The sequence below is a fragment of the Hyla sarda genome, chromosome 4, assembly GCF_029499605.1.
Source record: "Hyla sarda isolate aHylSar1 chromosome 4, aHylSar1.hap1, whole genome shotgun sequence".
Taxonomy (NCBI): Eukaryota; Metazoa; Chordata; class Amphibia; order Anura; family Hylidae; genus Hyla; species Hyla sarda.
Window position 1 is genome coordinate 73,783,008 of NC_079192.1, and position 27,589 is coordinate 73,810,596.

The 27,589-nt window shown below is 46.2% G+C and overlaps 1 long non-coding RNA gene across 1 annotated transcript; it reads left to right on the forward strand.

Moving 5' to 3' along the window:
* Nucleotides 1-25,345, forward strand: LOC130366832 (uncharacterized). Its single transcript, XR_008891941.1, has 3 exons — nucleotides 1-134; nucleotides 17,871-17,945; nucleotides 25,261-25,345. It is a non-coding gene; the product is annotated as an uncharacterized LOC130366832 (long non-coding RNA).
* The last annotated feature ends 2,244 nt before the right edge of the window (nucleotides 25,346-27,589 follow it).

Consider the following 27,589-nt stretch of genomic DNA (forward strand, 5'->3'; position numbering starts at 1 on the left):
CGGTATGCGCACACTCCGCAGAAGGACTCCTGGTGCGGGCCGGTGAGTGGCTGCGCGCTGTCCGGGACGGAGGCACGTGACTGCATCTAGCCACTGACAGCGGTCCTGTGGAACGATATGAATGAACACAATGGGTAAATAGTGAATACTGAATAGAATGTTGTTGCATAAAGTTTAATTCAATGGATAGTAACTTGTCAGGAGGAAAACAAATGGGATGAATAACGCTCGATGGTGTTTATATATACATATGGGGGGAGATTTATCAAAACCTGTGCAGAGGAAAACTTGCCCAGTTGCCCATAGCAACCAATCAGCTTGCTTCTTTCATTTTTATGAAGGCCTGTGAAAAATGAAAGAAGCAATCTGAGTGGTTGCTATGGGCAACATGGCAAGTTTTCCTCTGCACAGGTTTTGATAAATCTCCCCCATGGTGCGTAGCGCTACATGGTAAATTGAAATAAAGGTAAAACCGTGCCTTAAAAGTGATATAGTGCAAGGCATAAAGCATGAGCAGACTATATAGCGCCCTTACATATAGCAGCATAAAAGTCATCAGAGAAACCAGTGAATAAGCCATTAGATATGGGCTATAACAGCCAAGGGGATAATGATAAAAGTGCAGAACTAAAAGGTCAGTTTAGCCAAATATGGTAGCAGCTTAAAGAATAACAATAAGAATGCAGATAGTCAGTATAGCAGCCGAATATAGTAGCAACATCTAATATATAGATGGTTAAAATGGAAATGTATACATATAGTAAAAATAACGATAAATGTTCTGGAGTGAGAGATTATAAAAATATAGATTGTATATAATGTAATAAAGTTATATATATATATATATATATATATATATATATATATATATATATATATATATATATATATTGTGATGAGGTGGCAAGGAAAGGGTGTATTTCCTTGGCTCACCCTGAAGTATCTCTCACCTGCTTCTTAATTAATGAGGCAGGAGGGAAGGGAGGTGTGTATATTAGATGGAGACTCAGTCTAATGTGGGCTCTTCCTAGGAGACAGCATGTGGGCTGTAGGGGAGAGACAGAGCCTGCTGAGGAGTACACAGCCCGAGCTATGAGTGGCTCAAAGAGAGTGACATGAATTGTGAGTAGAAGGTTGCAGGGGACATATGTTTAACCGGCTGAGGGAAGCTCAGCGGTTGTTAGTCAGGACAAGCTGATCTGTTTAGTCAGTGACCAGACGGTCTAGGATTTTGTTTTGTTCCTGCTTTTTGTTTATTTTTTCCCTGCAACCTGTCTAATAAAACTGGCAAGGTGCCAGATTTGCATTATAAACGTTTGTTTGCTGGTTTATTGAGAAGTAACGCATCCTGTGGCGTAGTCCAGGACAATCCCAGAGTGAATATATATATATATATATATATATATATATTTGTATAAAAATATAGTAATGTAGGAGTACCGTAAAAATACAATAATGTTACAATAGATCACAGTGAAAAAAAGCCGCGTGTGACCATAAAGCGGTATAGTGCAGTGAACTTGGACATATATTAAACTATAGAGAACTCTCAATCAATTAATTTAGACCATTAAGGTGCATAGCTTATAAATCCAATAATTCTCTCATCTTTCAAGCATGGAGAACCGTTGGGGATTTTCTTTGGGTATCACTTCAATAGGGATGATTGTAATGGCCCCAAATTCGTAATTGTGTAATTCCACTAGATGCTTAGACACACTGTGTAGCAGAAATCCTAGTTTGGTGTTGCTCCTGTATTTACTAACTCGATCTTGTACATTGGATACTATGTTCAGCATACTGTAAACCACAGGAGCATTGTAGTGGGTATACAACACACTTCAAGTTACAGTTTAAAAATGTCTTAATCGGGAAGGACTCATTGGTGAGTTATTTTGTCTTATTAGAAAAATTATGGCAACATTTGCACCTGGGAATACCACATTTTAAAAAAATCTCAAACTTTTTTTTTACAAAATCAGTGGCCCACATTTATCATTGTCTTTAGACTGTTTTTTGTGTCTAAAAAAAGGGGCAAAAAAGGCGCCAGCAGGGTTTTTTGTGCCTTTTTTTGCCCCTTTTTGTTTACACATTTCTGCTGATTTTGAGTTGCAATCCACTGATTTTGGCAATAGACATGATATGGAAGGGATTTATCATTGCGCCTTTTTGTAAAAAGGAGCAAAAAAAGGTGCAAAGCCACTGAAAAGTCTCTAAAACTACACCAGCCCAGACATGGTGTAGCTTTTTGGTGTATATGTAGACAGAAATTTCAGAAAATGTGACCTGCACAAAATTTATCAAAGCTCTTTTACCTTTTTAATAAATTTGGTGTAAAAAAAAATGCTTCACTTGCACTGCAATGATAAATGTGGGCCTGCATGTTTAAAATTGCCCTATTTTGACCACCTCTAACTTTCTTACTTTTCCGTATTCAGGGGGCTCATTTTTTGCACCATAATCTGTAGTTTGTTTTGGTACCATTTGCGTATATGACTTTTTGATCGCTTTTTATTTAAAGAAAAAATCAGTTTGATGTGACAAAAAAGCTGAATTTTTTTTTTTATGTTTACACTGCTCGCCGTAGGGGATCATTAATATTATATTTTTATAGTTCGGACATTTACACATGCAACGATACCAAATTTGTTTATTATTTATCGTTTTATCAGTGATTTAAAACTTTATTGGGAGGGGCTTTTTCACATTTTTTTTTTTACTTTTTTTTACATTTATTGGACACTTTTTTAGTCCCCATAGGGGACTATTTATAGCAATCATTAGATTGCTAATACTGTTCAGTGCTATGCATAGAGCATAGCACTGATCAGCATTATTGGCCATATTTTGATCTGGTCTGCTGGAAGACAGATCAGTGCAGAAGACCCTGGGAGACGGATGGAGGCAGGTGAGGAGACCTCCGTCCGCCATCTTGGCTGATCTGATCCCCGCAGCAGTGCCGCGGGCGATCAGATCAACCATTATAAGTGCCGCACTGCCGCAAATGCCTTGATTACGGCACCTGAGGGGTTAATGGCAGATATCAGCGCGATCGCTCATGTCCGCCATTACTGGCGGGTCCACGGCCACTGACCGTTGCCGGGACCAACCGGGAAGGAAGCGAACGGTGCTCCTGCGCTCGTGTCACAGCCGCGCCGTAAATGTACGGTGCTGTGCGCTAAGTGATGCTATGCAGCGCCGTACATTTACGGCACATGTTCTTAAGGGGTTAAAAAGGGAATTGGGGTAAATTATCTGTATTTCGAAGAGGCCTACAAACAAGTTAGCAAAACTTGATGCCACCTTCGACCCCATAACGGTGCCGCTGTGCTGCGAATATATTTGTTGCTGAAACTCAAAATAGTTGTGGGTCAATATAAAACGTAATCCTTTTATCATAAACTCCCTTTGTGCTGGTGGCATATTGCCATCTAGTCCAAGAAAATTAGATATTGCACTTAACCCTATTTTGTGATCTATCACAGTGTATAGCGAGGAAATGTCCATCGTAACAAGAAGGTAATTGTTACTCCAAGGTGCTTCTATAATATACTTAATAAAATCTGTAGTGTCTCTCAAGTGTGATTCTAACTTAAAAAAAATTTTTTTTGCAATAATATATCAATATAGTGAGCTAGATTGGCTGAAATGGAATTTACCCCTGAAATAATGGGGTGACCTGGGGGGTTCTTTTGGTCCTTGTGGACTTTAGGAAGATAATAAAACAACAGGAGAGCAGGTTCAGTAGTCATGATATAATCCCTTTTAGCCTTATCCAAAATCCCATTAGAGTAACCCTCTTTAACTAGATTTCTAAGTTCTTCCTTATATTTGTCAGTAGGAGTAAATGATAAAGGTGTGTAATAGGTGGTATCGGACAATAACCTTAAAGCTTCTTTTACATAATCATCACGATTGAGAATGGGGGGGGGGGGGTGGACGGGCTAGCAAAAAAAAAAAATAGGATGGTGGGAGCTACCCTTTAAGTGAGAGTGGAGGGGCAGGGGATCCAGAGATATGGTATGGGTGTTATGGGAGAGGGACCCTTCACTGTTGTTACAATCTTTAATAGCAAAAAAAGTTTGATGGTCAGTTTCCTGACATAACTGTTCAAGTCCATAAATAAATCAAAACTGTCAAATGTTGCCATAATATTTCTAATAAGACAAAATAATTTACCTCCAGAGTCACCAATGAGTCCTTCCCGATTAAGACATTTTTAAACTGTAACTCTAAGTTCTTTGTATACCTACTACAATGCTCCTGTGCCTCCGTCCCGGACATCGCGCAGCCACTCACCATCCGGCACCAGGAGTCCTTCTGCGGAGTGTGCGCACCCTGCCGCTGTCATTGGCTGGATTGGTCACGTTGCCCCCCTGCCCTGACGACGCTTCCGTGGCAACCTGCCTTTTCTCCTCTACTGTTTACATATGATAGGAGCATCACATAGCTCCCTAATATACTGTTTGTTTATTCACTTTGCATTTGCGGCGAGCCTTGCTCTCATGCACTACTACTCTCGGTGCATGTGAACGGGGCTTGCTGTGATCTCTAGTTGCCTGCTGTGTTTTATCACTATTTAAGAATTATTGAATAGTTTTTCTGTGTTGGTTGTTACTTAACCCCTTCCCGACCTATGACATACCTGTACGTCATGAGTGGGGAGGTGTTCCCGACCCATGACGTACCTGGTACGTCATGAACATTTTTGCCGCTACTCGCGGCATCCTGCAGCGCCCGGTAAGATGGTGGCTATCACTGATAGCCAGCCATCTTACCATGCCACCACTGGGGGTTTTCATCCCCCAGCTGACTAGCTGATAGCAGCGTTTTGCTTTGAGAATACTTAGCAGTGCGGTGTGTGAGTCCCGATCACGGGGATCGGGACACACACCGCTCTGCTAAGTGTCCCTTACCCGTCCCCCGGCATCACTTACCCGGCAATGCGGTGTCCCGAGCGGTCCCGGAACGAGCGGCGTCCTCCAGGCGGTCCCGGCGGTGGTGCGTCCCGGCGGTGAGTTTGCAGCAGCAGGGCGGCATCTTCATTGGCAGCAGTGAGATCGCCGTAAAGCGATCTCACTGCTGCCTCTGGGAGTTTCAAAACTGCGACTCCCAGCATGCCCAGACAGCCTTTGGCTTTCTGTGCATGCTGGGAGTTGTAGTTTTGCAACATCTGGAGGTCCACAGTTTGGAGACCACTGTATAATGGTCTCCAATCTGTGCTCTTCCAGATGTTGCAAAACTACAAATCTCAGCATGCTCAGTCTGTCCAGGGATGCTGGGAGTTGTAGTTCTGCAACATCTGGAAGAGCACAGATTGGAGACCATTATACAGTGGTCTCCAAACTGTGGACCTCCAGGTGTTGCAAAACTAAAACTCCCAGCATACCAGACTGCCCAAGCATGCTGGAAATTGTAGTTCGGCAACATCTGATCCTTCAGATATTGCCGAACTACAACTTCCAGCATGTCTGGGCATGCTCAGAGTTGTAGTTTTGCAACAGCTGGATGTTTGCCCCCCCCCCTCCCCCCAATGTGAATGTACAGGGTACACTCACATGGGCGGAGGTTTACAGTGAGTATCAGGCTGCAAGTTTGAGATGGCGCAAATTTTGCGATGCAGCTCAAACTCCCAGCAGCAAACTTGCTGTAAACCTCTGCCCGTGTGACTGTACCCTAAAAACACTACACTACACTTACACTAACCTAAAATAAAAAGTAAAAAACACTACATATACACATACCCCTACACAGCCCCCCTCCCCTCCCCAATAAAAATGAAAAACGTCTGGTACGCTACTGTTTCCAAAACGGAGCCTCCAGCTGTTGCAAAACAACAACTCCCAGTATTGCCGGACAGCCATTGACTGTCCAGGCATGCTGGAAGTTTTGCAACAGCTGGAGGCACCCTGTTTGGGAATCACTGATGTACAATACCCCTATGTCCACCCCTATGCAAATCCCTAATTTAGGCCTTAAATGCGCATGGCGCTCTCTCACTTTGGAGCCCTGTCGTATTTCAGGGCAACAGTTTTGGGACACATATGGGGTATCGCCGTACTCGGGAGAAATTGCCTAACAAATTTTGGGGGGCCTTTTCTTCTTTAACCCCTATGAAAAGGTGAAGTTGGGGTCTACACCAGCATGTTAGTGTATAAAAATGAAATTTTTTACACTGACATGCTGGTGTTGCCGCATACTTTTCATTTTCACAAGAGGTAAAAGGGAAAAAAGACCCTCAAAATTTGTAATGCAATTTCTCCCGAGTACGGAAATACCCCATATGTGGGCGCAAATTGCTCTGGGGGGGGGGGGGGCGCACAACAACGCTCAGAAGGGAGAGTGCACCATGTACATTTGAGGTGATTTGAACAGGGGTGGGCTGATTGTTACAGTGGTTCTGACATAAACGCAAAACAATAAATATCCATATGTGACCCCATTTTGGAAACTACACCCCTCATGGAATTTAATAAGGGGTGCAGTGAGCATTTACACCCCACTGGTGTATGACAGATTTTTGGAACAGTGGTCTGTGAAAATGAAAAATACAATTTTTCATTTGCACAGTCCACTGTTTCAAATATCTGTCAAACGCCAGTGGGGTGTAAATGCTCACTGCATCCCTTATTAAATTCCATGAGGGGTGTAGTTTCCAAAATGGGGTCACATGTGGGGGGTCCACTGTTCTGGCACCATAGGGGCTTCCTAAATGTGACATGCCCCCCAAAAACCCTTTCAGAAAAACTCACTCTCCAAAATCCCATTGTCGCTCCTTCCCTTCTGAGCCCTCTACTGCGCCCGCCGAACACTTTACATACACATATGAGGTGTTTACTTACTTGAGAGAAATTTGGTTGCAAATTTTAGGGTGATTTCTCTCCTTTTACCCCTTGTAAAAATTAAAAAATTGGGTCTACAAGAACATGCGAGTGTAAAAAATGAAGATTTTGAAATTTCTTCTTCACTTTGCTGCTATTCCTGTGAAACACCTTAAGGGTTAAACACTTACTGAATGTCATTTTGCATACTTTGGGGGGTGCAGTGAACTGGTCCTTGAAAAAGTATGATTTTGAAAATCTTTAGAAAAATTGGAAAATTGCTGCTGAACTTTGAAGCCCTCTGATGTCTTCCAAAAGTAAAAACACGTCAATTTTTTGATGCAGACATAAAGTAGACATATTGTATATGTGAATCAATATGTAATTTATTTGGAATATCCATTTTCCTTACAAGCAGAGAGTTTTAAAGTTAGAAAAATACCAAATTTTCATGTTTTCATGAAATTTTTAAATTTTTTACCAAGAAAGGATGCAAATATCAGTTAAATTTTAACAATAACATAAAGTAGAATATGTCACGAAAAAACTTTCTCGGAATCAGAATGATAAGTAAATGCATTCCAGAGTTATTAATGTTTAAAGTAACAGTGGTCAGATTTTCAAAAAATGCCCAGGTCCTGAAGGTGAAAATGGGCTGGGTCGTGAAGGGGTTAATATAAGTATCTATACTCATGGATGTCTATTCACATTATTGTTTATCACTTTTACTGTGAATTTGTTTTTGAATTGTAACCCCGCCCACTGTACTTGGCAACCATTTTTAGTGTATATAATTAGCTCTTTGTGTGATGTTATGCATGCCAATCTGAGGAAGGAGTACTGTTCCTCAGAAATGTGTCATTGGTTTTGTGTACTTTAATAAACATAGTGCTATACAGCACTTTACCCAACTTCAGCATCCTGTTTGATTCTTCTGGCATTAGGAACAGCGCCCGCAGAAAAGGTTCATTTTTCTTCATTATTCTAAAACTCAACACAGCTGGTGCTGCAACTGATGACAACATGCATCAGTTATCATCAGTTGTTTAGCATCCGGCATCTATTTTTACCGAATGCCGGATGGGAGAATGCAGCAAGATGCGTTCCCCTGTCCGGTGTGTCAAACCTCCCAGCATCCAATGCAGTCCATGCAATGGTGATGGGGTGCACACGGTTGCAATAGATCCTGATCACAGATCCTTCCAAGTAGGCAACGAAAAGGCAACAGCATTCCCATAGGTGCAAATAATCGGTCTTTATTCACACAAGCGTGGTAGTGACGTTTCGGCCGGCTCACTCAGCCATTATCAAGGCTTGATAATGGCTGGGTGAGCCGGCCAAAACGTCGCCACCACACTTGAGTGAATAAAGACTGACTATTTGCACCTTATGGGAATGTTGTTGCCTGTTCGTTGCATATATATATATATATATATATATATATATATATATATATATGGATAGATATAGATATTGTAGTCATTAAGGAGGTAAATAAGCACTCTGGAAATAGTTTTTACTGATATAGTGCAGCATAGAATGTTAGAGTGGTGTGGTGTTCTTGTATTTGCCTTCTGCTTACCTAATTTAGCTTATGTGGCAGGCATTAGTTTTCAGACATGTTTGATTCTGATACAGCGCAGTGATTAAAAGCGTTATCCATCGTAAGGGGACTTTAATACTTATCCGCCAGACAGTAATGGACATGTTTAGGAAGGATCCATGCTTGTCATGGGGCAGATCCATGCTTGTCTTGTGGCTAAATGGCTGTGAGTCTACCATAACACCACTGCTTTCTTGTTGTGAAATGGATATTCCATGTTGGAGTTCCCTCCCTCCAACTATAAGTCCCAGGATCCCTTGTTTGTAAGTGTGAGATCACTTCCCCCCACACATCAGCCACCCCACTCATTGCAGCACACCAGAGCTGCCTTGCATGTTGTACTGTGCTGTAAACTTCAATTCCCTGCAACCCTTTGGAGAATGATATCACTCCTACCCAGTGGTCGTTCCACCCATTCAAATTCAGAGAGGCTCCCTTTCAACACCTGACTAGTGATGTAATGTCTTGGGCCACACTGCAACCTGCGAAAAGCTGAGGCAACACACATTTTGTATGCTGTTAAAAATAAACATGGGGGCAAAGATCACAAAAGAATAGCGAGACCAGCCATCAAACATAGGTACATACACTCTATTATGAACTACTCTAACTTAACAGCACCTGTAGCACAGTCAAATAAAACAATCCCGGAATACTCCTTTAAATTGCCATGCTGCCTACGTTTTCCATGAATTCTCAGACTTTGCAAAGAAAGGGTATGGTCCACTTGACTTAATGAGACTAACCTGGCTAGACTCCAACAACCAGCAGCCTAAACAGCTGAGACTCATAATGGATTGAGGTCAGTTCACACTAAATGCAGTTTGGTGCATTTTTAAGAGAAATGTTACCACGAGATGAATGTGGGTTGCACTATAATCACAACTGAGGAGTTTTAGGGAGATTTGGAGTCTTGCTGTGCTCGTACATTGAATTTTTTTATTGCATTTTTCACACACTTTACTGCATTTTGGCTGCTTCTGCTGCTATTTTCTAAGATTAAAGTAAAAGTTACACACTTTTTTTTTTTTCAAAATGGGGTTGATTTCAAAAGATTAGAGTACAGTTTTCTTCGTGGGTTTTTTTCCTGACAGGTTTTTTTCCACAGTTTTTATGAATTGTTCCCAATGCTTTGCTTTCCCTACATTTAGCTTTTTTTTTTTTTTTTTTTACAACTATGGAAACCTTAGTAAACATATGGTGACACGCCACGTTTTGTCAGGGTCTCACCCTCTTTGTCGGGGACACATCCCTTTCCCCGGGAGGACATGCCTGCTCTTTGGGGTTTTCTGAGAAAAAGGGAGAGTTGGTCGGCTTTTTTGGATTATTTATGCACCAAAATTCACCCACAAAACCTGATGAAAAAAATCATCGGGAAAACTTTAATAAATTAACCTCGATGTTTGAACCTGGCCTCAGAAGCGTCAGTATGCAGATAGAGTTTGGAGGGGTCTGTGAGCTAGTTGGTGCAATTTAATGATATGATAATGTCATCTTATAGTTTACAGGCAGTCAGCTGACCCAGAACTGACATCCACAGAAACACATTCAGCTCAGTAACTTTGAATCAGACTGATGATCACATGACCAAATTAGTAAATAAAAAAAAACAAATAGATGCAGCTGTGCTGGAATGAAACAAATTACACTGTGAGACTAGTAATGGTGAGTGTGCATGATATGGATAAAAAAAAATGCAAAATGCTACCCCCTTTGGCACCTGCTTTAAGAAATCCCCCCCAACCCCTCCCCCAACAAAACCACTGAGCAGAGGACTACTGTCATAGACAATATGGTGATATTTATATAGTATTCAGGGTTAAATAATAAAATAAGTTAAGTTAACCATAAAGGAGTGCTTATGCTCTAGATATTGTCTTGTTTCAATTATTTTATTTGTAAGCCTTGAATGACATTTAAAAATATCAATACGCTGCTGCCTAGTGGCAAAATTAATTTTAAGCTCCATGTCGATACTCACATTTTTTTTAAGGCTAATCCATGCCTTTTATTTTCATAAAAAAATCAATGCAGGAAAATAGCCATGAAGTGAAGCATAGCCTACTGACACACGATGCATGGCATCAGTCCTTGACTCCTTCACTGTCCGATCCTACTTTGTCATTTCTTTATTTTCTGTGATTGTCTGTTTAATATAAATAGCATTAATGAAGATAAAGGAACCTGCTCCTCCCCAGATGCTGACAGAATAAACGTAAATGAGAAGATACGCTGCATTTGATTTCTGTGCAACCTAGAAATAATTGTGGGGGCCCAGTACAGGAGTTGCACCCTTGTACCCTTGCTGCCCTGTCAGGCAGCCTCCCTACAGTGTCCCCTGGGCCCCCTGGCACCTGTTCCCCTTGTACAGTTAACATTATGCTGTGTATTGTATGTAAAAGTGTTATGCCTTTAAAGGGGTACTCCGGTGGAAAACTTTTTTTTTTTTTTTTTTATCAACTGGTGGCAGAAAGTTACACAGATTTGTAAATTACTTCTATTAAAAAATCTTAATCCTTCCAGTACTTATTAACTGTTGAATACTACAGAGGAAATTATTTTCTTTTTGGAACACAGAGTTCTCTGCTGATATCACGAGCACAGTGCTCTCTGCTGACATCTCTGTCCATTTTAGGAACTGTCCAGAGCAGTATATGTTTGCTATGGGGATTTTCTCCTACTCTGGACAGTTCTTAAAATGGACAGAGATGTCAGCAGAGAGCACTGTGGTCATGATGTCAGCAGAGAGCTTTGTGTTCCAAAAAAAAAAAAAAAATCCTCTGTAGTATTCAGCAGCTAATAATACTGGAAGGATTAAGATTTTTTAATAGAAGTAATTTACAAATCTGTTTAACTTTCTGGCACCAGTTGATTTAAAAAAAAAAATTAAGTTTTCCACTGGAGTACCCCTTTAAGAACAGTTGAAATGTGATTAACCTGTTGTCATGTGATTGTAACCCACAGAGGTATTAGTGACCATGTGACCTAAGGTTGACCCCTCAGAGTCTCCCCGTTGCAGTGAGGTTAAGTCCTAGGTGCGTGTCTGGAGTCCAGAGGAGGCCTAAAGTCAGCCAAGCAGCCACGGATTCTCAATTACATTGCCCCACAGGTCAAGTCAAAGCCTGGTAAGCTACAGAAGGGGTGAAGTCAGTGATAGTCTGTCATAGTAAAGTCAGTCCAAGTCATCCTGTCTCAAGTCAGCGTGACCTGCATTCAAATTGTCCAAGTCCACTATAAGTCCCAGCAAGCCCTGAGGTCTCTGAAGTCACTGGTCACCTTTGTGGGCCTGGCCAAGCTGTATAGACTGTTGCACCTGTCTGACTCAGTAAAGCTGCTGTTGTTCCGTAACTTGGTGTCGGAGTCATTATTTCCCCTCGTCCCTAGCCCAGGATCCAGTGGTATTCCTTCGGGTGTAGAGGATAAACCATGCCCTGTTATCATGAACACAAGGGGTTAATGCCATCTGCCCCTAGGGTAATTCCATCTGCCCTCATCACACCCTCACCACATAATAAATATATGGGTTTGGGAAATCAGTGTCTGAATGGTTTGCTGTATGAAAAAATAAGCTTAATACTGTTGTGGTGCCGGGGTGTTTCAATAGTGTGGCAGGGTCTGATGGTATTAACCCTGTGGGGTAAGGTGTTATTAACCCCTGATTAGTCGTGACGCCAGGATGTGGTGTTTTTGGTATAAGGCCCTGCCGACAACCAACCCAGAAATGGCAGGCAATGAAGGAATGTCCACAGCAGGAATTGTGAAAATAACTGGAACTTTTACTTGGAATTCTTATTAAAGTCTTTACAAAGATGCAGTTTCTCTAGAGGCAACCGGGATGTAGGATACCTCACAGGCTTGCTGGTACTTGTAGTGTTGAGAATATCTATGCAGGCCATTGTGCTACTAATATTATTCTTGAGTTGAGTAGTAGTCACTAGAATTGTAGATAGAGCTTGATAACTCACGTTTTGAAGTGGCTGCAAGTTCTTTAGGCTTTGGACTTGATTAGATGAATTTAGATAGTACAGGTATTGTGATTTCTTATGAATCCAGGAAATAAGAGAGAGAGTTTAGAGACTAAAGCCCCTTATATACTAGGGGGGCTGGACTAAAGCCCATTGGTTGCTAAGCCTGTGGTTCCTGTGCCCATGGCACTTTGGGTAGTGTCACATGACAGTGGTTCACATGACAAACCTCTATACATTTGTACAACTTTATGTATGTTATGCCGAGCGCTCCGGGTCCCTGCTCCTCCCCGGAGCGCTCGCGGCGTTCCTCTCTCTGCAGCGCCCCGGTCAGACCCGCTGACCGGGAGCGCTGCACTGACACTGCCGGCGGGGATGCGATTCGCATAACGGGACGCGTCCGCTCGCGAATCGCATCCCAAGTCACTCACCTGTCCCGGTCCCCGGCTGTCACGTCCTGGCGCGCGTGGCTCCGCTCCTTAGGGCGCGCGCGCCAGCTCTCTAAGATTTAAAGGGACAGTGCACCAATGATTGGAGCCTGGCCCAATCAGTCTGATTAGCTCCCACCTGTGCACCTGTCTATATAACCTCACTTCCCCTTCCCTTCCTGGCTGGATCTTGTTGCCCTTGTGCCTTGAGAAAGCGTTTACAGTGTTTGCCTCACCAGTGTTCCTGACCTCTTGCTATCTCCATTGACTACCTTGCCGCCTGCCCCGACCTTCTGCTACGTCTGACCTTTCCTCTGTCCAGTCCTTCTGTCCCACGCCTTCTCAGCAGTCAGCGAGGTTGAGCCGTTGCCGGTGGATATGAACTGGTTGCTACCGCCGCAGCAAGACCATCCCGCTTTGCGGCGGGCTCTGGTGAATACCAGTAGCAACCTAGAACCGGTCCACCGACACGGTCCACGCCAATCCCTCACTGACACAGAGGATCCACATCCAGCCTGCCGAATCCTAACAGTAGATCCTGCCATGGATTCCGCTGAGGTCCGGCTGCCAGTTGTCGCTGACCTTACCACAGTGGTCGCCCAGCAGTCTCAACAGATAGAGCAACTTGGACAAAAGTTCGCCCAACAAGGACAGCAGCTGTCGCAGTTGAACGCCATGCTACAGCAACTTCTGCCACAGCTACAGCAGCAACCATCTCCTCCCCCAGCTCCTGCACCTCCTCCGCAGCGAGTGCCCGCTCCTGGCCTACGCTTGTCCCTGCCGGACAAATTTGATGGGGACTCTAGACTCTGCCGTGGTTTCCTGTCACAATGTTCCCTACATTTGGAGATGTTGTCGGACCAATTTCCTACAGAACGGTCGAAGGTGGCTTTCGTGGTTAGTCTCCTGTCTGGGAAGGCCCTGTCATGGGCCACACCGCTCTGGGACCGCAATTATCCTGTCACTGCCACTGTACAGTCTTTCTTCGCTGAGGTTCGTAGTGTCTTTGAGGAACCAGCCCGAGCTTCTTCTGCCAAAACTGCCTTGCTGAACCTGGTCCAGGGAAATTCTTCTGTAGGCGAATATGCCATCCAATTTCGTACCCTCGCCTCTGAATTATCTTGGAACAACGAGGCCCTCTGCGCGACCTTTAAAAAAGGACTATCCAGTAACATCAAGGATGTGCTGGCCGCACGAGAAATTGCTGCCAACCTGCATGAACTTATCCATTTGGCCACCCGCATTGACATACGTTTTTCTGAAAGACACCAGGAGCTCCGCCAGGAAAAATACCTTAATCTCTGGGCACCTCTCTCACAGTATCCTTTGCAATCTACCCCTGTGCCTCCCGCCGAAGAGGCTATGCAAGTGGATCGGTCTCGCCTGACCCATGAAGAGAGGACTCGCCGCAGAGATAAAAATTTATGTATGTACTGTGCTAGTACCGAACATTTCTTGGTGGATTGCCCTATTCGTCCTCCACATCTGGGAAACGTACGCAGGCACCCAGCTCACGTGGGAGTGGCGTCTCTTGGTATGAAGTCTGCTTCTCCACGTCTCACTGTGCCCGTGCGGATTTCTCCTTCTTCCAACTCCTCCTTCTCAGCTGTGGCCTTCTTGGACTCTGGTTCTGCGGGAAATTTCATTTTGGCCTCTTTTGTTAATAAGTTCAACATCCCTGTGACCCGTCTCGTCAAGCCGCTCTACATTTCCTCGGTCAACGGAGTAAAATTGGACTACACTGTGCGATACCGCACAGAACCCCTGCTCATGAGCATTGGACTGCATCACGAAAAAATTGAACTTTTTGTTTTGCCCAACTGCACCTCTGAAGTCCTCCTCGGTCTGCCATGGCTCCAATGCCACTCCCCTACCCTTGACTGGACCACCGGGGAGATCAAGAGCTTGGGTGCTTCTTGCCACAAAAAATGCCTCACGTCTGCTCCCAGTCCTGTCAGTCAAACCTCAGTGTCTCCTTTTGGTCTCCCCAAGGCCTATCAGGACTATGCCAAGGTTTTTTGCAATAAACGAGCAGAGATTTTGCCTCCTCATAGTCCCCGTCCTGGTAACACTCTGCTCCGTGCCAAGCTTCACCCTCTGCCCCCCCTCCCCATTCCCACTCCTTCTGAACTGCCTGCCTTTGATGAGTATACCCAGGACTTCTCTGTCTTCCAGAAGGAAACTCTACAATCGCTCCCAATGTCCTCGTCCCATGTGAAGCGACAACTGGACAAAAAGAGGGGGAGACCTAAGGGGGGGTACTGTTACGCCGAGCGCTCTGGGTCCCTGCTTCTCCCCGGAGCGCTTGAAGGGTTCCTCTCTCTGCAGCGCCCCAGTCAGACCTGCTGACCGGGAGTGCTGCACTGACACTGCCGGCGGGGATGCGATTCGCATAGCGGGACGCGCCCGCTCGCAAATCGCATCCCAAGTCACTCACCTGTCCCGGTCCCCGGCGGTCACGTCCTGGCGCGCGCGGCTCCGCTCCTTAGGGAGCGCGCGCGCCAGCTCTCTAAGATTTAAAGGGCCAGTGCAGCAATGATTGGTGCCTAGCCCAATCAGTCTGATTAGCTTCCACCTGTGCACCTGTCTATATAACCTCACTTCCCCTTCCCTTCCTGGCCGGATCTTGTTGCCCTTGTGCCTTGAGAAAGCGTTTACAGTGTTTGCCTCACCAGTGTTCCTGACCTCTTGCTATCTCCATTGACTATGAACCTTGCCGCCTGCCCCGACCTTCTGCTATGTCTGACCTTGCCTCTGTCTAGTCCTTCTGTCCCACGCCTTCTCAGCAGTCAGCGAGGTTGAGCCGTTGCCGGTGGATACAACCTGGTTGCTACCGCCGCAGCAAGACCATTCCGCTTTGCGGCGGGCTCTGGTGAATACCAGTAGCAACCTAGAACCGGTCCACCGACACGGTCCACGCCAATCCCTCGCTGACAAAGAGGATCCACATCCAGCCTGCCGAATCCTAACAATGTATAATAAACAATATGTACACAACACATTTACAATGCAATGACAGAAGGTGAGCAATGAATGAGCCCTGCAGGAGAGCCCTGTGGACTCCAGGGACTCTTCCAGAGCAGACCTAGAGATGGTATAGGACCATGTACTGTACCGGGACACCACACTGTAAATACCATAAAGTATTATATTTCAGAATTAGAGAAAAATACATAGACAACGTTTTCATTTTTACAGTCATCTGTTGCTGCTAAGCAAAATTTCCATGACATGAACTTAAAAAGGTACTCCACCCCTAGACATTTTATAAGAAGTCTGACCATGAGAGGGGGGGGGGGGGTTTGGGGGCACACTGGGACCCTTTACAGTGTCAGATGAACGTGACTTTGGTCATGGATATTGCATCAAAAAGGATTATTGGGCACAAAAAACAACACGTTTCTTGCCCGAAAAGGGCACTTCATCAGACAATGTGCATATACCGAAAGAAAAAAGCCAGGCTTAAATGGGCAATCTTTACGTCAATTTAAAGGTTACATTAATTACTCTATTCAGAAAAGCTTATTCCATCTTAGATAAAATTTTAAACAGTAAATGTATAAAAAAAACACAACTTAAGCAAGTATAGTAAATGGTTTGTACATATATGTCAGTTTAATAATTTATAAAAATTGATGATCCCTCTATAATATGTAGTTAGAGAAATGTTTAAAACCATGTGTATAGGGCCAATGCGCTGCTGAGCGCCATGACCGCAGTGAAGCCAGAAGATGAGAGCGCTATGAATACTATAGCGTAGCTAGTGGTGTGCGGAGTTAAATATTGTGTCAATGGAAGATAGTAAAAACCAGACCTATGGTGATAACTGGTGCCTAGCCGGGAGTAATATTTCCCATGGAGCCGCTCAATCGTGGAGGGGCAGTGGATGCAATGCGTTGTCACCGCCGATACAAAGCGATACATGGTAGTAGTGTGGCTAATGTTAGGCAGAGTTTAGAATGGTAAGGCTCACAGCACCCTGTCCAATGGTTATATAGGCGCAGTACGTGTGAGGCTACACCACCACAGGTACAGAGCGCTACATGGTAGTAGTATGACTAGTGCAGGGCATGGTATTGAATAGTAGGGCTGACCGCTCCCTAACCAATGGCAGCATGGCCGGTAACGAGCGCTATACTAAAAATGGAGGCGCTAATTGTGGTCTATTACTAAGATCATTTGGAATATATTGGGAATATGCTGCACATAACAGCCAATTGTAAGCTCTAAGTAGTAAGGGAGGCAGTTCCCACAGCAGATGTGAGGGCATGTGTCATTCCAGATGGGAACACCCCTCCTCTTCAGTGAACAGTTGGTTATTAACAATCTCTCCATGTATGAATCTCTCAATTATTTAAACCATTGACAAAATCATGACAAGGCTGTCAGCTTGCTTACAGGAGTCTTATTCCCTAATACTGGTATGCTGGGAGTTGTAGTTTTGCAACAGCTGAGGAAACACTGCTTGTAAAACATTGATCTAGCTGTATTTAGCTCAAAAATCCTTCCGGTCTGCTGCTCACTCATTTTGACATCCACTGCTCAGGAAGGGGCATGTCCGAGGCATTCACTTTGTGCTGGGTTTGTGCTGGGTTTTTTGATCCAGTCACTGCAGGTTTCTCTGTAACCCCCTGCTCCCTGCTGCAGTCTGATAGGACAGTAGTGAGCCCACCCTTGCTTACTGGACTTTGTCCATGCCTCTGCTTCAGCTTGGACAAAGATGCTGCTGCAGCTGAACAGGATTGTGTTCTACTGTAGATGGTATGGGGATCCTTTGTGGTCTTTTTGAAATCCAGGATTCCTTTAAAAAGGAGATAACATTTTCTTATGAACTATACATTGAACATTTCTGATTCATTACACTCTAACATTCCTTTTCTTGTTATTGCATAGTTTATGTTGTACGTGTATAGTGAAATGCATATTACATGCTTCTATGTTTTCTGGAAAAACCTATAAGTTAACAGTTTTACAAAAAAAAAAAAGTTTTAGATTCAGACAGTTTCTAAAAGAAGGCAAGAATTTACAATGACTGATGATTTTCTTGTTTTAGGTAAAAGTGCCCTTTAACTGCAAACACTCCCGTTGGCTTGAAATGCTTTTTAAAAGATCAGCAGCAGAGTAAAAGGTAACAGTGGGGGGCTAAGTATTGCTTATCAATGAGACATGAATTGTAGGTGTTTCGTCTTAAACATTGTTTCCTAAACTGCCAGGTACAAAGCACAGCTGGATTAACATTAGCTCTAATGGAAAAGGTTATGAAGGAGATGTGTGTGTGTACATATGTTTGTGTGTGTGTGCGTGCACGTGTGTGTACATAGGATTGTGTGTGTGTACGTGTGTGCATGCATGTGTGTGTGTGTGCGTGCACATGTGTGTACATATGTTTGTGTGTGCACGTGTGTGTGAACATGTTTGTGTTTGTGTGCGTGTGTGTGCGTGTGTGTGCATGCATGTGTGTGTACATATGTTTGTGTGCATGTGTGTGTGTGTGTGTGTGCATGCACGTGTGTGTACATATGTTTGTGTGCGCATGCACGTGTGTGTACTTATGTTTGTGTGTGTGTGCTGGCACGTGTGTGTACATGTGTTTGTGTGTGTGTGCGTGCACGTGTGTGTACATATGTTTGTGTGTGTGTGTGCGTGCACGTGTGTGTTTACATATGTTTGTGTGTGTGTGCGTGCACGTGTGTGTTTACATATGTTTGTGTGTGTGTGCATGCACGTGTGTGTTTACATATGTTTGTGTGTGTGTGCATGCATGTGTGTGTTTACATATGTTTGTGTGTGCAAGTGTGTGTGCATATGTTTGTGTGTGTGTGAGTGCATGTGTGTACATATGTTTGTATGTATGTGCATGCACGTGTGTGTACATATGTTTGTGTGTGCGTGCATATATGTGTACATGTTTGTGTGCATGTGTGTCTGCATGCATGTGTGTGTGCGTGCACGCGTGTGTGCATATGTCTGTGTGTGTGTGCGTGCACGTGTGTGTACACATGTTTGTGTGTGTGTGTGCATGCACGTGTGTGTGTGTACATATGTGCGTGTGCACGTGTGTGTGTACATATGTTTGTGTGTGCGTGTGTGCGTGCACGTGTGTGTGTACATATGTTTGTGTGTGCATGCATGTGTGTGTACATATGTTTGTGTGTGTGCGTGCACGTGTAAATAGGTGTGTGTGTGTGCTTGCACGTGTGTGTACATATGTATGTGTGTGTACGTGCACGTGTGTGTACATATGTTTGTGTGTGTGTGTGTGCGTTCACATGTGTGTACATGTTTGTGTGCACGTGTGTGTACATGTTTGTGTGTGTGCATGCATGTGTGTGCGTGCACGTGTGTTTACATGTTTGTGTGTGTGTGCGTGCACGTATGTGTACATATGTTTGTGTGTGTGTGTGTGTGTGTGCGTGCACGTGTGTGTGTACACATGTGTGTGTGTGTGTGTGTGTGTGTGTGTGCATTAAATCATTTTTCTCTAGCTTTCTTTGGAAAATTAATGAATTTCACTTAAATGCCTAAATGCAGCTCGGTGAATGATCTGGCATAATCAATCTCTACTATGGACATCTTGGTAAAAGCTGTCTTGTAAAGCTGACAATATAAAGCTTAATCGCCAAGGCAACCAGCATCTTTTGTTGATCCTGCCTGATATATCATAAGCAAAACTCCGACCCAGTAACAGGGACAATTTTATGGACAAAGCTGAACCTCTCCTGAAGGCTCATCTGTGTAAGGAGGAGTGCCTGCAAATGAAATGTCAGAATTTCTGTTCTCAAGGACCTTGTTATGTAAAATCGGCAGGTGGAGTAGATATTATATTTAACCTCTTCCATGCTGACTATAGACAAGGGAACTATTTCACACTATGGTATCCTAAAAAGTCACTTAACATATTGGCCGACATTTATCATTGTCTTTAGACCGTGTTTTGTGTCTACAAAAGGCGCAAAAAAGGCGCAAGCAGGGTTTATTTGCACCTTTATTGCGCCTTTTGGTTTACACATTTCTGCTGATTTTGAGTTGCAATCCACTGATTTTGGCAATACACATGATATGGAAGGGTTTTATCAACTGCGCCTTTTTGTGAAAAGGCGCAAAAATGGCGCAAAGGCACTGAAAAGTCTCTAAAACTACACCGGCCCAGACTTAGCTTAGCTTTTTGGTGTATGTGAAGAGAGAAATTTCAGAAAATGTGACCTGCACAAAATGTATTAAATGCTCTGCACCCATTTTAATAAATTTGGTGCTTCTACACATCATCAGCACACAAAAAAAGGTGTAGAAAAATGCTTCACTTACACCTACAATGATAAATGCATTTTTCTACACCTTTTTTTGTGTGTGTAGGTAATGTGTAGGAGCAGGGGTGGACTGACACCACTCAGGGCCCCTGGACCAAATAAAGCAAGGGCCCCCAGTAAGACTCCACCCCTGGCACCACCTCTAGCAAACAACAGAGCACGTACGTGCACTCACCGCTCAGTGGAGACCGTTGTGTGTAGAAGTCCGGTAACGGGAAGCTGGATAACAGCATCAGCGCAGGTAGAATGGCGCTCGGAATCTACGCCAGCAGTTTTGCACGTACATGCGTGCTTCTTCCTGCCTCAAGTGCGTGAGGCCAGAAGAAGCACACACTTACGTGCGAAACTGCCAGCGTAGCCTCCGAGCGCTATTCTACCTGCGCTGATGCTGTGATTTATATTTCACATACACAACTTATATGTCAGACTGTGCCATTATGTAGGGAACGGTGAAAGGCAGGTAGAAGATGCATATACAACTGTACAATTCATAAGCCAACCACCTGGCCAGGCTAGCCTGTTTTTGGGTCCATGCAGATGTCGACTGAGAAAGCCAGCAGAGAGAGCAAGGCACTTCAGCAGGGCTCTGTGCACTGAGGACAAGCAGGGCTCTGCACACTGAGAGGGCTTCATACACTGACAACAAGCAGGGTTCTGCACACTGAGGACAAGCAGGGCTCTGCACACTGAGGACAAGCAGGGCTCTGCACACTGAGGACAAGCAGGGCTCTGCACACTGAGGACAAGCAGGGCTCTGTACACTGAGGACAAGCAGGGCTCTGTGCACTGAGGACAAGCAGGGCTCTGTACACTGAGAGGGCTCCATACACTGACAACAAGCAGGGTTCTGCACACTGAGGACAAGCAGGGCTCTGCACACTGAGGACAAGCAGGGCTCTGCACACTGAGGACAAGCAGGGCTCTGCACACTGAGGACAAGCAGGGCTCTGCACACTGAGGACAAGCAGGGCTCTGCACACTGAGGACAAGCAGGGCTCTGCACACTGAGGACAAGCAGGGCTCTGCACACTGAGGACAAACAGGGTTCTGTACACTGAGGACAAGCAGGGCTCTGCACACTGAGGACAAGCAGGGCTCCCGGACACTGAGGAAAAGCAGGGCTCCCGGACACTGAGGACAAGCAGGGCCCTGTATACTGAGGACAGGCAGGGCTCTGCACACTGAGAACAGGCAGGGCTCCTGGACACTGAGGACAAGCAGGGCTCTGCACACTGAGGACAAACAGGGCTCTGAGGACAAGCAGGGCTCTGTGCACTGAGGACAAGCAGGGCTCTGTACACCGATGACAAGCAGGGCTCTGGACACTGAGGACAAGCGGGGCTCTGCACACTGAGGACAAGCAGGGCTCTGGACACTGAGGACAAACAGGGCTCCCAGACACCGAGGACAAGCAGGGCTCTGGACACTGAGGACAAACAGGACTTTGTACACTGAGGACAAGCAGGGCTCTGTACACTGAGGACAAGCAGGGCTCTCGGACACTGAGGACAAGCAGGGCTCCCGGACACTGAGGACAAGCAGGGCTCTGGACACTGAGGGCAAGCAGGGCTCCCGGACACTGAGGACAAGCAGGGCTCTTTACACTGAGGACAAGCAGGGCTCCCGGACACTGAGGACAAGCAGGGCTCCCGGACACTGAGGACAAGCAGGGCTCCGCACATTGAGGACAAGCAGGGCTCTGTACACTGAGGAAAAACAGGGCTCTGTACACTGAGCACAAGCGGGGCTCTGTACACTGAGGACAAGCAGGGCTCTGTACACTGAGGACAAGCAGGGCTCCCGGACACTGAGGACAAGCAGGGCTCTGTATAGTGAGGACAAGCAGGGCTCTGTACACCGAGGACAAGCAGGGCTCTGGACACTGAAGACTAGCAGGGCACTGTACACTGAGGACATGCAGGGCTCTGTACACTGAGGACAAGCAGGGCTCTGTACACTGAGGACAAGCAGGGCTCCCGGACACTGAGGACAAGCAGGGCTCCCGGACACTGAGGACAAGCAGGGCTCCCAGATAGTGATGTCGCAAACAGGGCGAACCGCCATTGACTTCAATGGGCAGGCAAATTTTAAAACCCACAGGGACTCTTTCTGGCCACAATAGTGATTTAAAAGTTGTTTCAAGGGGACTAACACCTGGACTGTGGCGTGTCGGAGTGGGATCCATGGCAAAACTGCCATGGAAAATTACATAGTTGATGCAGAGTCTGGTTTTAATCCATAAAGGGCATAAATCACCTATTATTCCTAAATGGTTTGGAATAACGTGCTTTAGCCCCCTTTAGGCATCACATATTTAGATTCCCCCCTTTAGACAGCACATAGATTCCCCCATATTAGGCAGCACATATTTAGAGCCTCCCTTTAGGCAGCACATAGTTAGATCCCCCCTTAATGGCATCACATAGTTAGATCCCCCCTTTAGGCAGCACATAGATTCCCCCATGTTAGGCAGCACATAGTTAGAGCTCCCCTTTAGGCAGCACATAAGATTCTCCCATATTAGGCAGCACATAGTTAGAGCCCCCCTTGAGGCAGCACATAGTGGGATTTGAAAACAAGGCCCCAGCGCTGAAAGGCAGCAGTGCTAACCTCTGAGCCACCATGCTACCCTTAGCATACATCTAATATCCACGGTTGCAAAAATGGACAGAGATGTCAGCAGAGAGTACCTGAAAAATTAGGCATGTATACATGCCTGAAAAATTTGGTATTGTTGCAGCCGCTTCTGTAGCAGCGGCCATAGAAATTGCAGCACCATAACAAGTGCAGCAGCAGAGGCCAGAAAAATTAGACATGTACACATGGATGAAAAATTGGGTATTGTCGCAGCCGCATCTGTAGCAGCAGCCAGAAAAATTGCAGCACCAGAAAAAGTGCAGTAGCAGAGGCCAGAAAAATTAGTCATGTACACCTGGCTGGAAAATTTGGTATTGTCGCAGCTGTAGCAGCGGCCAGAAAAATTGCAGCACCAGAAAAGTGCAGTAGCAGAGGCCAGAAAAATTAGTCATGTACACCTGGCAGGAAAATTTGGTATTGTCGCAGCTGTAGCAGCGGCCATATACATTGCAGCACCATAACAAGTGCAGCAGTAGAGGCCAGAAAAATTAGGCATGTACACCTGGCTAGAAAATTTGGTATTGTCGCAGCCGCTGCTGTAGCAGCGGCCTGAAAAATTTCTGTTTGTTTTGCCAGGCCGAAAGTGCCCTAACACATTGCGGCTTTAACCCTAGTTGGTGGCGGATAAGTCACGCAAGTCATCCGGCATTCAGAGTTCAAATACAGCAGTGTGTGGACCATTTTTAGGCCAAAGCAGGTCATCTGCTGTGGTTGGTCTTCCTCCTCCTCTTCAAAGCCACATTCCTCCTCTGACTCCTTTTCCTCACAATCCTCTTCCAGCGTTGCCGCAGGTCCAGCAAGCGATGCTGATAAGGCTGTTTCTGGTGGTGATGGTGTCCACAACTCTTCATCTTCACGCTCATCTACTGCCTGATCCAGCACTCTTCGCAGGGCACGCTCCTGGAAGAAAACAAACGGTACGGTGCCTTCGGTTCGACTGACCAGGTTTGCCACCTCCTCAAAAGGACGCATGAGCCTACAGGCATTGCACATGAGCCTCCAGTAACGTGGCAAAAAAATTCCCAGCTCCGCAGATGATGTCCTAGCACCCCGGTCATACAAATATTCATTGACGGCTTTTTCTTGTTGGAGCAGGCGGTCGAACATTAGGAGTGTTGAATTCCCACGTGTCGGGCTGTCGCAAATCAAGCGCCTCACTGGCATGTTGTTTCGCCGCTGGATATCTGACAAGCGCGCCATGGCCGTGTAGGAACGCCTGAAATGGTAACACACCTTCCTGGACTGCTTCAGGACATCCTGTAAGCCTGGGTACTTGGGCACAAAGCGTTGTACAATCAGATTACACACATGTGCCATGCACGGCACATGTGTCAACTTGCCCAACCGCAATGCCGCCAACAAATTTGTTCCGTTGTCACAAACTACCTTGCCGATCTCCAGTTGGTACGGAGTCAGCCACTGGTCCACCTGTGCGTACAGGGCCGACAGGAGCGCTGGTGCGGTGTGACTCTCAACTTTGAGGCAAATCAACCCCAAGATGGCATGACACTGCCGTATCCGGGATGAGGAATAGCACCTGGGGAGCTGGGGGGGCTGCCGTTGATGTGGAGCAAAACGCAGCAGTGCAAGAGGACTTGGCCGAGGATGTTATGGAAGAGGATGGAGTAGGAGGAGTAGAGGAGGTGGCAGCAGGCCTGCCTGCAAGTCGTGGAGGTGTCACCAACTCCTCTGCAGAGCCACGCATTTCATGCTTGGCAGCCATCACCAGGTTTACCCAATGAGCAGTGTAGGTGATATACCTGCCCTGACCATGCTTTGCAGATCAGGTATCAGTGGTCAGATGGACCCTTGCCCCTACACTGTGTGCCAGACATGCCATAATTTCCTTTTGCACAATGGAGTAAAGGTTGGGGATTGCCTTTTGTGCAAATTAATTTCGTCCGGGTATCTTCCACTGCAGTGTCCCAATGGCTATAAATTTTTTAAAGGCCTCAGACTCCACCAGCTTGTATGGTAAAAGCTGGCGGGCTAGCAGTTCCGACAAGCCAGCTGTCAGATGCCGGGCTAGGGGGTGACTTTGAGACATTGTCTTCTTGCGCTCAAACATCTCTTTGACAGACACCTGACTGTGGGCAGATGAGCAGGAACTGCTCAAGGTGAGAGACGGAGAGGCGGATGGTTGAGAGGGGGCAAGGAGGGCAGCATTGGTTGACCTGGCTGAAGATGCTGGACCAGGAGGAGGATGGCGGCTTTGACTTTGTGTGCTGCTTGTACTGATGTGTTGATCCCATAGGCGTTTATGATGTGACATCATGTGCCTTCGCAAAGCAGTTGTGCCTAGGTGGGTGTTGGACTTCCCATAACTAAGTTTCTTTGCGTTGATTGTCTTCCCGTCTGGCTGACCCCGATGCATGGGTGCCGATGCATGCTGTCTGACTGTGCCACTAGCTTCTTGCGACGACCTCCCCCTGCTTCCAACTCGTCTCCTCCTCCTCTCTGTCTCACCATCTGAACTTTCCCCTTCTTCTTCTCTTCTAGCGGGCACCCACGTGGCATCGACGGACACATCGTCATCATCAACACCTTCACCGCTATCTGACACCTCAAGAAAGGAAGCAGCAGCGGGTACAACATCATCATCACACCGTACGTCCATGTGTGTAATGCTGCCTGACTGAGACATATCCCTGTTAACTACATCCTCTGGCAATAATGGTTGTGCATCATTCATGTCTTCAAACTGATGTGTAAATAACTCCTCTGACGGATGAAGTAAAGCTGCTGTGGTGCTAGTGTTGGTGGTGGCGGCAGGCGGGCAAGTGGTAGCATGAGAGGTTCCCGAAGCTAAGCTAGAGGAGGAGAAGGACGGTGCGTCAAGGTTCGTGCGGAAGCTTTAGTAGTAGATTGGGTGTCTTGTGATAGCCAGTCAACTAAGTCCTCAGAACTTTGGGGGTTCAGGGTACGTGGCCTCTGAACACTGGCCATTCTAGGGCCAAAGGGAATCCCAGCACCACGACGGCCCCTGTGGGGTGGCCTTCCTCTGCCTGTAATTTTTTTGGTTAAATTTACACAAGTGTCACACCTAATGTGATTTGCACTAGGGTGACACAATTTGCCCTGCAGGCAGGAAAAATGGCAACTATGACGTGAACTAACAGTGATGGCTGATTTTATTTAACAGCCAAAAAAGTTATTTTTTTTTAAATTTGTGCAACTGTAGCACCTAATGTGATTTGCACTAGGGTGACACAATTTGCCCTGCAAAAATGGCAACTGTGACGTTAACTAACAGTGACGGCTGATTTTATTTAACCCCTTAAGGACACAGGGCGTATCCATACGCCCCCGTTTCCAAGTCCTTAAGGACACAGGGCGTATGGATACGCCCTGCGCATTTCCGGCCCCCGATGCTAGCTGGAGTGGAGCCGGTGCCGGATGCCTGCTGAAATCGTTTAGCAGGCATCCCAACATATCGCCCAGGGGGGGTCATTATGTCCCCCCATGTCAGCGATTGCCGCAGATCGCTGGACAATTCAGACCAGCGATCTGCGGCGGATTTCGGGTCAATTGGGTCTCCAGTGACCCGGAATTAATGGCTGATCGGGGCCGTCAGAGACGGCCCCGAACAGCCATAGCCAGCAGGGGTGAGGTGGCGCCCTGATTCGTCGGCCGGTTTCCCGGCCGACCAATCAGGGCGCCTGCTGCGGGTGTCACTCCCGCAACCCGCTCCGCCCCTCTTCCGGAGGACGTGAGCAGGTGCGGGCATAAGACCCTGGGTGCTGGGGACACCGATCCCCGGCGTCCCTGTTGGGATCGGGGCCCCAGGAGCGACGGCGGCGGCGGGACTGACTAGCGCGGTGGCGGCGTGGAGCAGCAGCAGGTGGTGAGTGACAGCCTCCTGCTGTTGCTTAGCAACAGCTCCCAGCATGCAAAAAGGGCATGCTGGGAGCTGTAGTTATGCAACAGCAGGAGGCAGACCACCACAACTCCCAGCATTCTCTTATGGAAAAGTGTACCTTCAGCTGTTGTATAACTACAACTCCCAGCTTGCACAATCAGCTAAAGTGCATGCTGGGAGTTGTAGTGGTGCATCTGGTGGTTGCATAACTACAACTCCCAGCATGCCCATTGGCTGTCGGTGACTGCTGAGAGATGTAGTTTTGCAACAGCTGAAGGCACACTAAGTTAAGTAGCAAACCAGTTTGTCTCCAGCTGTTGCATAACTACAATCCCCAGCATCCCCAGCCAAAGTAGTATGCCTCCAGCTGTTGCATAACTACAAGACCCAGCATGCCCTTCCGCTGTCCGTACATGCTGGGGGTTGTAGCTTTTGCAACAGCTGAAGGCACACTGGTTGCAAAACACTGAGTTTGTTAACAAACTCGGTGTTTCACAACCAGTGTGCGTCCAGCTGTTGCAAAACTACAACTCCCAGCATGCACTGATAGACCGTACATGCTGGGAGTTGTAGTTTTGCAACAGTTGGATGTCCCCCCCCCCTCAATGTGAACGTACAGGGTACACTCACATGGGCGGAGGTTTACAGTAAGTATCCGGCTGCAAGTTTGAGCTGCGGCAAACTTTCTGCCACAGCTCAAGCTGTCAGCGAGAAACTACTGTGAACCCCCGCCCGTGTGAATGTACCCTAAAAACACTACACTAACAAAAAATAAAATAAAAAGTAAAAAACACTACATATATGCATACCCCTACACAGCCCCCCTCCCCAATAAAAATGAAAAACGTCTGGTACACCACGGTTTCCAAAACGGAGCCTCCAGCTGTTGCAAAACAACTACTCCCAGTATTGCCAGATAGCTGCTGACTGTCCAGACATGCTGGGAGTTTTACAACAGCTGGAGGCACC